The following is a 9,001-nucleotide window of genomic DNA, read 5'->3' as shown; positions in this document are numbered from 1 at the left end:
GAACACAGGTGGGTGGGTTGATATGGTGGAGGGGCATGAGAAACTTCTTTTCTTATTGCTTCCATTTTCTCAGTGATCAAGGGAGCAAGGTGATCAGATTGGAGTGAGGAATATGAAGAAGGTTTTGGAGGTGTGAAAAAAACTGTGTGCAATGGCTATCTAAGAGAGTGGGATAGTGAATGGACTAGAGAAAGACTAGAGAAAGACTGAAGGGCAACACTAAAGTCCTACTAGAGGTTAGTGGTCATGAATTTAAAGGGAAACCAGTCAACATAGATGTGTGTTTTCATTCACCATATTCAGCTGTGCAAGTGTGGTCTTAGAGTGTTGCATTTAATTAGGGTTGGGGTTTTGTCAGGTAAATGAAATGATGGGAGAGAGAGTGTGCATACAAGAGAGTGACCATAATCATGGGCCATAGTATCTAAGCTGGATAAAGAAGTATGGAAGGACACGAAACAGATGACAAACAGTGAAAAGGTGGTGGAATCAACGGATGGCAGATGCTGGTGTGGTTGACGGATATTTGGAATTAAGACCCTGCAGATAATGAATTGGAGATACTGGCAGTGGTGGCTCAAGAATGAGTTTCATGCAATTGAGATTATGGAAAGGTTTGGGGGATGAACCATGGGAAGGAATGGCTGAGGCAGGTAGAGGACCAAGATCATTAGAGGAGAGGAGGTTCAAAAACTTAGAATCCAAAAATATAAAGAAATCACTAAGAATTATGACATGAGTAATATTGTAGAATACTATAGTGACTCAGGAGCTAAAATCTTCATAGAATAAGGAGGAATGATCCTGAGGCCTGTAAGCCTTCAAGAAGGAGCGGTAAAGGGTGGCATGATCTGATGACATGAGATTCAGTGTGGGGGGGAGAGAGGGAAGGAGGGCAAATTGTCTAGAAGTAGCAACTATCATACCTCCAGGCCCAGTGACATGAGATTACACACATAAAATGATTAGTACAGTATTTGAAACATAGTAAGGGTCAATAAATGTTAGTCATTGATAAATATATTAAATAATATACTTTAAAAAATATATAAAACTTTTTGAATTTGCAAGATTTCTTTTTCCAAAAATATAAGTTTTTTAATTTAAATCTTTTAATCTTATAATTCATACTATTTGGTGTGGTATAAATATCATCGTACTGAGGGCGGCAGAATGGAATGGATGCCTTTTAGAACTATGATGAGTTTCATGTCCTAAATTTGTTAGAGAGTCAACAGCATGCACCAACTCCAAGGCTGGGTCCTGAGCAGGGAAAGTCTTTTCAGTGCAGGACAGCATACATTGCACCACGCATTACGCTCCCTCTCAGGCAAGTATATTTTGACAGCAGTGTCCAGGAGACAAAGTTGGGCTGCTGGGGAAATTTTAAATTGAATAATGCCATACTGCTCAACAGGAGGAGGGAATAAAGGGAGGCTTGGTCAGCACACAAGGATGCTGTGGCTGGGTCTGAGAGGGTTATAGTATTTCTCTATTTACTCTACTAATGCCTCACTCTGACATCAGTCATGGACACCTCTGTTCTGATATGAAAGGCACAGAGTTTATTAGTCCTGAGCTACTTCTTCTCCTCAGCTCTCCATTCTGAAAAGCTTTGCAAAAATTCTTATCTTTTGGGGTGCTAAATGTGCAGAAGTTTTGTTTTTTTTTCCAAATTGGTAGTTGCACTTAGCACAACAACCACTATCACCTCCTGAAAAATGTAAATCACTTAGGAGAGTGAATTACTTTCAAGAACCTTGTGATAGTTAATTTTATGTATCAACTTGACTGCATCAAGGATACATAGATATTTGGCTAAACATTATTTCTGGGTGTGTCTGTGAGAGTGTCTCCAGATAAGATTAACATTTAAATCACTGAACTCAGTAAAGCAGATTGCCCTTCACAATGTGGGTGGGAATCATCCAATCTGTGGAGGGCCTGAAAAGAACAAAAGGAGGAGGAAGAAGGAATTCACCTTTTTTTTTCTGCCTGACTCTTGTGCTGGGTTATCAGTCTTCTCCTGCTCTCCAAATGAGACTTAACCTCTTGGCTCCCTGGTTCTCAGACCTTCAGACTTGGACTGAACTACACCACTGGCTTTCCCGAGTCTCCAGCTTGCAGATGGCAGATCACAGGACTTCTCAGCTTCCATAATTGCATGAGCCATTTCCTCTAAATAAATAAATATCCTATTGGTTCTGTTTTATTCTATTGGTTCTGTTTCTCTGGAGAACCCTCACTCATACAAACCTTTGAAGTTCTTCAGAGGGTTTCAGTAAATGTAATGAATGTACCAGATGTAACATTTAATAAGGCAATACTTTTGTTAGAGTGATTGCAGTTCCCCTACGTATCTGAGTCAGAATTTCTCTTAATAATGTGTCCTTCAGGCTGTACTTCTTTACCAATGAGACAGATGAACTGAGGTTCTGCTTCCTCATAAAACATTCCACAACTGAGCACAAGTGATTTGGACATTATTTGTGCCAAGCTCTTCTCCATCAGCACTGATGTTTAAAAGGTTTTTGAAGCTATTGATAACTGATAAACCTGAGGTTCAGGAAAGATTTGTTCTAACCTGCCAATCCAAAACCTAAGTTGATTCCTGAAAAAACATTACCCTTTCAATGAGCTTATTTTCTTCATTGAGGACCTGTTTTGGTACAACAATCTCCTTGCAGGAATTAATTAGCCTACAGGGAAATTTTCCATAAATAGATGCGTATTGTTGCCTACAAAGTCCCCATGAAATTGAAGTAAACTTTGAAGGAACTAAAAATTTTCAGTTCACAGCTTTGCTAAATATTGTCTTTCCCTTTTATATAAGCCACATATAGGAATATGGAAATGCTAATAAAATATTAGACTTTATCGTCTCAATAGTGTATATTTCCTGAATATGAAAAAGGGACTTATCAAGATTCATTTAAACGTCCATTATGACAGTATAATATAGTAGAAAAAATATCAGACTAGGACCCAGACAACATAGTTACAGTCCTATCTCTGTCAGTGCTGGGCAACCTTAGAACAAATTATTTACTGTTCTATGCTAGTTTTCATATTACTAAAAGAAGACAGTCAGACTAGTTGATTTTATAATTCCCTTGGAGCTCTAACATTCTATGATTATTCTTTAATAACTCATGATGATACACATTTGGATGATGCTTACATTAAGTTCTAGGTTTGTTTTTGTTTTGTTTGCAAATAGGATGTTGTTTCTTATAAATATTTTATTGAATTGTTTTTACTTGGTCAATAGCTGATGAGCAATATTCAGGTTCTGATTCTTTTTTTGTTTTGTTTTCTATATATTTTATTTTTAAATGTAACATCTTAACTGGACAGCCATGTGTTAGGCAACTGATCAATTATTTCAGCTTGCTTAGGAAGAAAAGAGATAACCAATATAAGCCAGGGTGAAGGTTATCTAGTACATTGACATATTAACTAGAATTATGAAGCTTGGAATTCCAACTCATTTTGTGTGTCTTTTTTATCATGTTTTACAGTGAAACTATTATCATCATTGCGATTATTGCCTTCCTTTTGCCAACCATAGGACACTATTTGTGAAGCAGTTTGAGTACTTTGAGATGAAGTTGCTTTTTCATCGCATGTCTCCATTATTAGACTTAAAAAGGATTTCATTGTTAAGATTAATCTCTGATAAAAATAAACAAATTTTATAGTATTTGCTAAATAAGTGGAGATTAAATATTTTCCTTCTGGACCTTTTTGGGAAGTAGAGCAGAGACTATTGTTTCCCAGTTTTAGAGCAATTCTATTCTTAAAGAATATGACAAATTATCCCCTTATATATTTAGATCCTCACCTTTAAATGCTTGCTATTTTAAAATGCACATAGATTTATTTGTTATGCTTCTCACTAAACAATGCAATATTTCTGTAACATTAGAATGTATATTTTTCCAGAAATTTCTAATGGCAATTAGAATTAACTGACTATGGCACTTTATTTACAAGTAATAACTTAAGTTAAATAGTCAGTGCCCACTCTAGTTCACTGAAGTTTAAAAGAGATAACCCTTAACCATGAGATAAAGTTCTTTTATAATGCTTTACTTCTATATTTTAAAAGGTTTGGATTAAATGATTTTTTAAAAAACATCCCTGTACCATACAATATGGTTATATTAGTCAAAACTCTCAATTGCCAGCAACACATTCCATTTTGGCTAGTTGAAGCAGAAAATGAATTGAGTAAAGGATATTAAGTAGTTCATAGAATTGTTAGAAATGCCAGGTAAATGGACGTGAAGATAACCTTCCAGTAACAATATTGAGAGCCACACTATAGAATTGGACTGATGAGGAAACTGCTGCTGCTGCTGCCACTGCTGTTCTGCCCATACATCAGTTACCAGCAACTCAAGCCTATTGCAACTACTACAACTAATTTACAAAACTGGTTGTCTCTGCCATAACTTAGGCCATAACAATGCATGGCCCACTCAGAGCCAATTTCTTCACACTGCTTGGTTCTGAAGGCCTCAAGTTATTGTATCTGCAAAATCATATAAGTGCAGCACAGCCTAAAGGGAGACCAGAAAAGTAGGTTTTCTGGATTCTACTTTGGGAAGGTAAGAATCAATATGTGGGACACTCTCAAAATGTAAAGATGGTGTTCAAAAGATATTAGGCAGCCTCAAATAGCAGATGACTTCTATATGTAATATTCTATAAAAAATACACATACCCCCCTGTATACACGCACATGCACATGCACATACACATTCAGACTCCACACAGAATAAAAAGTTAGCCCAGGGTTTGAGTTATTCTACTTGGTAGCTAGATGGCTTTTTAAGATAGCTAACCTCTCTAAGCTCTAGTTTTCTCTTTTAGATGGAAATAGCAATAGCATCTGCCTTATAGGGTTTTTGTTAGTATTAAATGAAATTATTCATGTAAAGCTTTTAACACTCTGCCTTGAACATAGCAATGGCTAAGTAAAGGTAAGCTATTTTATATGATTATTAGTTCTCATTTCACTCTCTTCTCTCACTCCTTGGATTTTATCTTCTTTCCTTCATTCCTAATGTGTAAAATTAACTAATAAGTTAGATTATGAAGGGCTAGAAAAAATGTTTTTAAACCTTAAAACAAGCAATAACATGAAGTGGTTAAATCAGAGATAGATAAGTAAATCATTCCAATTTCTAGTTAAAGGCAAATCTACCTTATAGAGTTCTTCATTGTCTTCAAAGAATATTGGTTTTACTTTTATTCTTTGTAACTGGTTCAATCTTACAATACATATGCTAAAACTTTCTCTCTGTGATTATAGCCTGTTCCCTGAACTGAAGATAATTTAAGACTATTCATTCACAGACATTTCCTATAATAATTTAGTTCCACATTAAAATATTCATACACAATATTTTTGTCAATCTTTAGCTATGCAAACAATCAGAAGTAAGAAAGAAATGAAAGGTCATATTTATATCTATAATTATAAACTTTTTAAATCAGTCCTCTGATTTAAAAAGAATTATAAGGAAAATAAAGTTTTTATAATTCTATAAGAAGCGAAAGAGCTTATCAGCTGCATTCTCTTTTCTGAGATGGACCTTACAATTTCTTATCAATTACCACTATGTTATCGGTAGCATCCAACGGTGTAAGAAGTAAAAACACATTTCTCAATAGTAATAAACATAAACAAAAGACATTATATGTCAAAAGAAAATCACAAGTGGGCCTGTGGCATGTTTCACAGTGCCAACTATCATGTCTTGTACATAGAAGGCAATCAATTCCTATTTGGTATTAGATAGCTTTTTTTCTAGCCAAAAATGATAATAGCATGTTGGTATGGCATGTTTTATGTGTTCTGTACTCTCTGGACTATAAAATAAAAGTGTCATCCTAAGTGATAGAAAGGTGAACATTTTGTCCCAAAAACATTGAATACTGAATCTTTTTAGTAAAAATCAGGTGCTACTTTACTCTTTGACTAATCCCTAATGGTCGCTTCTCAGACTAGCTTTCTTGAAGGAAAATTCTATTCATTTAAATACTATTGTTTATAATTGTCCAAAAAACCTATAGAGAAATATAATGTTGTAGAATTTTTTTAAAGTTAGAATCTTTCGAACGGTGCAATGTACATGAGCATATTATCTACTGAAAATCAATCTTAAATTTTCTTTGTTTTGTAATGAGAAAAAAGTAGCTGTACCACAAGTTTATCTGGTTTATTTAATATACTATTTACTTGTCTTTTATAAATATTTAATTAAACACATGCATGGATACATACGATGTTTCCCTACATGCTTATTTTCACTACCTCTCACATTTTCAGTAACAATAAAAATGAAAATTTATCCTGTAGAATGAAAGAGGAGATTTCTTGTCAATTTTGGAAAGTTAATAAGAATGATCTTTTCTGGCAAATTCAGACATTTTCTGTATCATATTCCCTGGAAGGGTGTGAGTCTAAACAAGGAATATAGGTCAGAGAAGTGCTAGTTTCCTCCTAACAAGCTAACTCTGGAAAACATGTTAGTGTCAGTAGCAGATAATAATGAACATAGGGTTGTTCAGTCATTAATTCATTAATTGAATAAAAAAAATTTTTTTAAATATCTTCTATGTCGCAGGAACTCTTCTCAATTCTGGGAATACAGAAGGTACTGGAGATATAGCAGAAAAAAACAAAACAGAAAAGAAAAAATCCTTGCCATTATGGAACTTACATTGTAGAAGAGGAGACTGACAATAAGTGAATAAATTAACTAATTTAATAAATGAATGCAATATATATGTACTATATATATGTAAAATGTTAGATATTAGATATGGATAAAGGCAAAAGAGAAAAAGAAGCAGAGAAGGAAGACAGAAAGTGCAGGTGAGGATTGACTTTTATTTAGTGTGGCCAAGGGAAGCCCCACTGAAGAGGATACACCTGAGTAAAAATATGAAGGAAGCGAAGATGTGAGTCATGCCAATGTCTTGTGATTGAGTGTTGGAGGTAAGTTCAAAGTTCCTGAGGCAAGACTTACACAGTCCATTCAAGGAACAGCCAGAAACCAGTGTTCCTGGACCAGAAAAGATGAAATAGAGAGTAAGAGGAGGTGATGTCAGAGCTAACAATGTTCCAATTTATGACAGATTTTTTATGCCACGGTAATGACTTTTTCTTTAACTTTGATGAGACATAAAACAATTAGAGATTCCCAACTTCTAGTAGCTTATACCTTCCTAACAATAATGACTATAAACTTAGGACAAAATTAAAACAACAAAGACAACAGTAGTTTGAAAGCAGTGAAAAACAGCTAAGAGCAGACAGAAAAATGGAGGGGATTAAATTCTTGAACAAATGAAACCAGAGTGGGTGAGATCCACATTTATTTGGCTTTGTCCTTGAGAGGACCTCCCAGTTCACACATGTTTGGGGGATGGAGCTCTAGCAAGAGTCAGAGAACAGAGTTAGGGTTGGAAACTGAGAGAAGATATTCTAGAAAGAAGGGAGACAAAGAGGAGAATCTTCAAAATTCTCAACTAAACACCTCTCAAATCATTGACTGAATCTTAAACTTGCATGCAGAAGATGAGACTTCATATAAACTAGGGGAAACCAATGGATGGAAGTCTGGAAGAAGTGAGCAGAGATTTTAGCATCTACTGTAACTGGAGAAACACAACTTGGAGTTCAAATTATGATGAGTTAGAGATGCTTCCTAAAAATCTTTGGCTTTCCATTGAAAATCCAGAAGGACACACCTAAGAAATAAAGACCATGTCCCAAGAGTAAAGAATACACCCTAGATAGAATGTAAAACCAAAATAAGAACACTCTAAGAAAACCTAAATCCACGCCTCCATAAAACCAAGTTGATTCGTTAAACTACAATTCAATACTTTTCAGAGAAAGACTACAGAATCCGGAGTCTCTGTAATGTATTATCTGAGATGTCCAGTATACAATAAAACATTATTAGTCAGATAAAGAGGCTGGAAAATGTGATCCACAGTCAAGAGAAAAACAGTTAATAGAAACAGAACCATAGACAACCTTGATGCTAGAATTAGCAGATAAGGACTTTAAAATAACTATGATAAATATGTTAGAAGATGGGTTCAGTGGGTAAAACATTGGTAAATTTCAAGAGATATAAAACTATAAAAAGGAATAAAAATAAATCATTGAACTAAACATCTAATATCTGAAACAAAAAGTTTATTGGATGGGGTTAAAATCAGATTGGTTACAGGAAAGAATGAGTGAACTTAAAGACAAGATAATAGTAATTATTCACACTGACATAAGGGAGAAAAATAGATTGAAATAAAACATTAACAGAGCTTCATTTACCTATAGTATCAAGCAGTATAACATATATGTATTGAAATCCCAAAAGGAAAGGAGAGGTAAAATGGGACCAGAAGTTTTAAGGAAATATTGGCTGAAAATTTTCCAATTTTTATGAAAAAAGAAAACAATCCACATGTCCTGGAAGCTCCTCAGACCCCAAACAAGACAAATATCCAAAAACCCCTCACCTTTGGTGAAGCTCTGGAATTGGAAGCAGTGAATTACAATATAACTCAGTGGAGGGTTTTTTGCGTATTTTAACTTCATGGGCCATGATATTGTGACTGTTATGATGATGTCCTATTCTTCTGTACATGCCTATATTGTCCTACCAATAAATCTCCGTTAACTTTGGTTTGCAGATTTTCAAAAGGTAAAGCTCATCATTGAGGTCAGTTTCTTCTGAATAAAGAGTTTTTTTTCTTTTCTTTCTAGCCATGATGACCATTAGTCTGTCATGTCCATCAGGGCTGCTGCTAGGCCATTTGGGACTTCTGTGCAGAAATAGAAAAAGCCACATCTTCCCTAAAGCAAATGCAGCTCTTAACCAGAACACAAGGTTCTATGAGCAGAGCACAGTTTGATTTTCAGCTACCCTTACTGTTTGACTATAGGACTCTTATTCAGCCAACAAACTTTGAA

Source organism: Ceratotherium simum, chromosome X (assembly GCF_057802395.1).
Source record: "Ceratotherium simum simum isolate JZ-2026a chromosome X, ASM5780239v1, whole genome shotgun sequence".
NCBI lineage: Eukaryota > Metazoa > Chordata > Mammalia > Perissodactyla > Rhinocerotidae > Ceratotherium > Ceratotherium simum.
Note: the sequence above shows the minus strand (reverse complement) of the source record.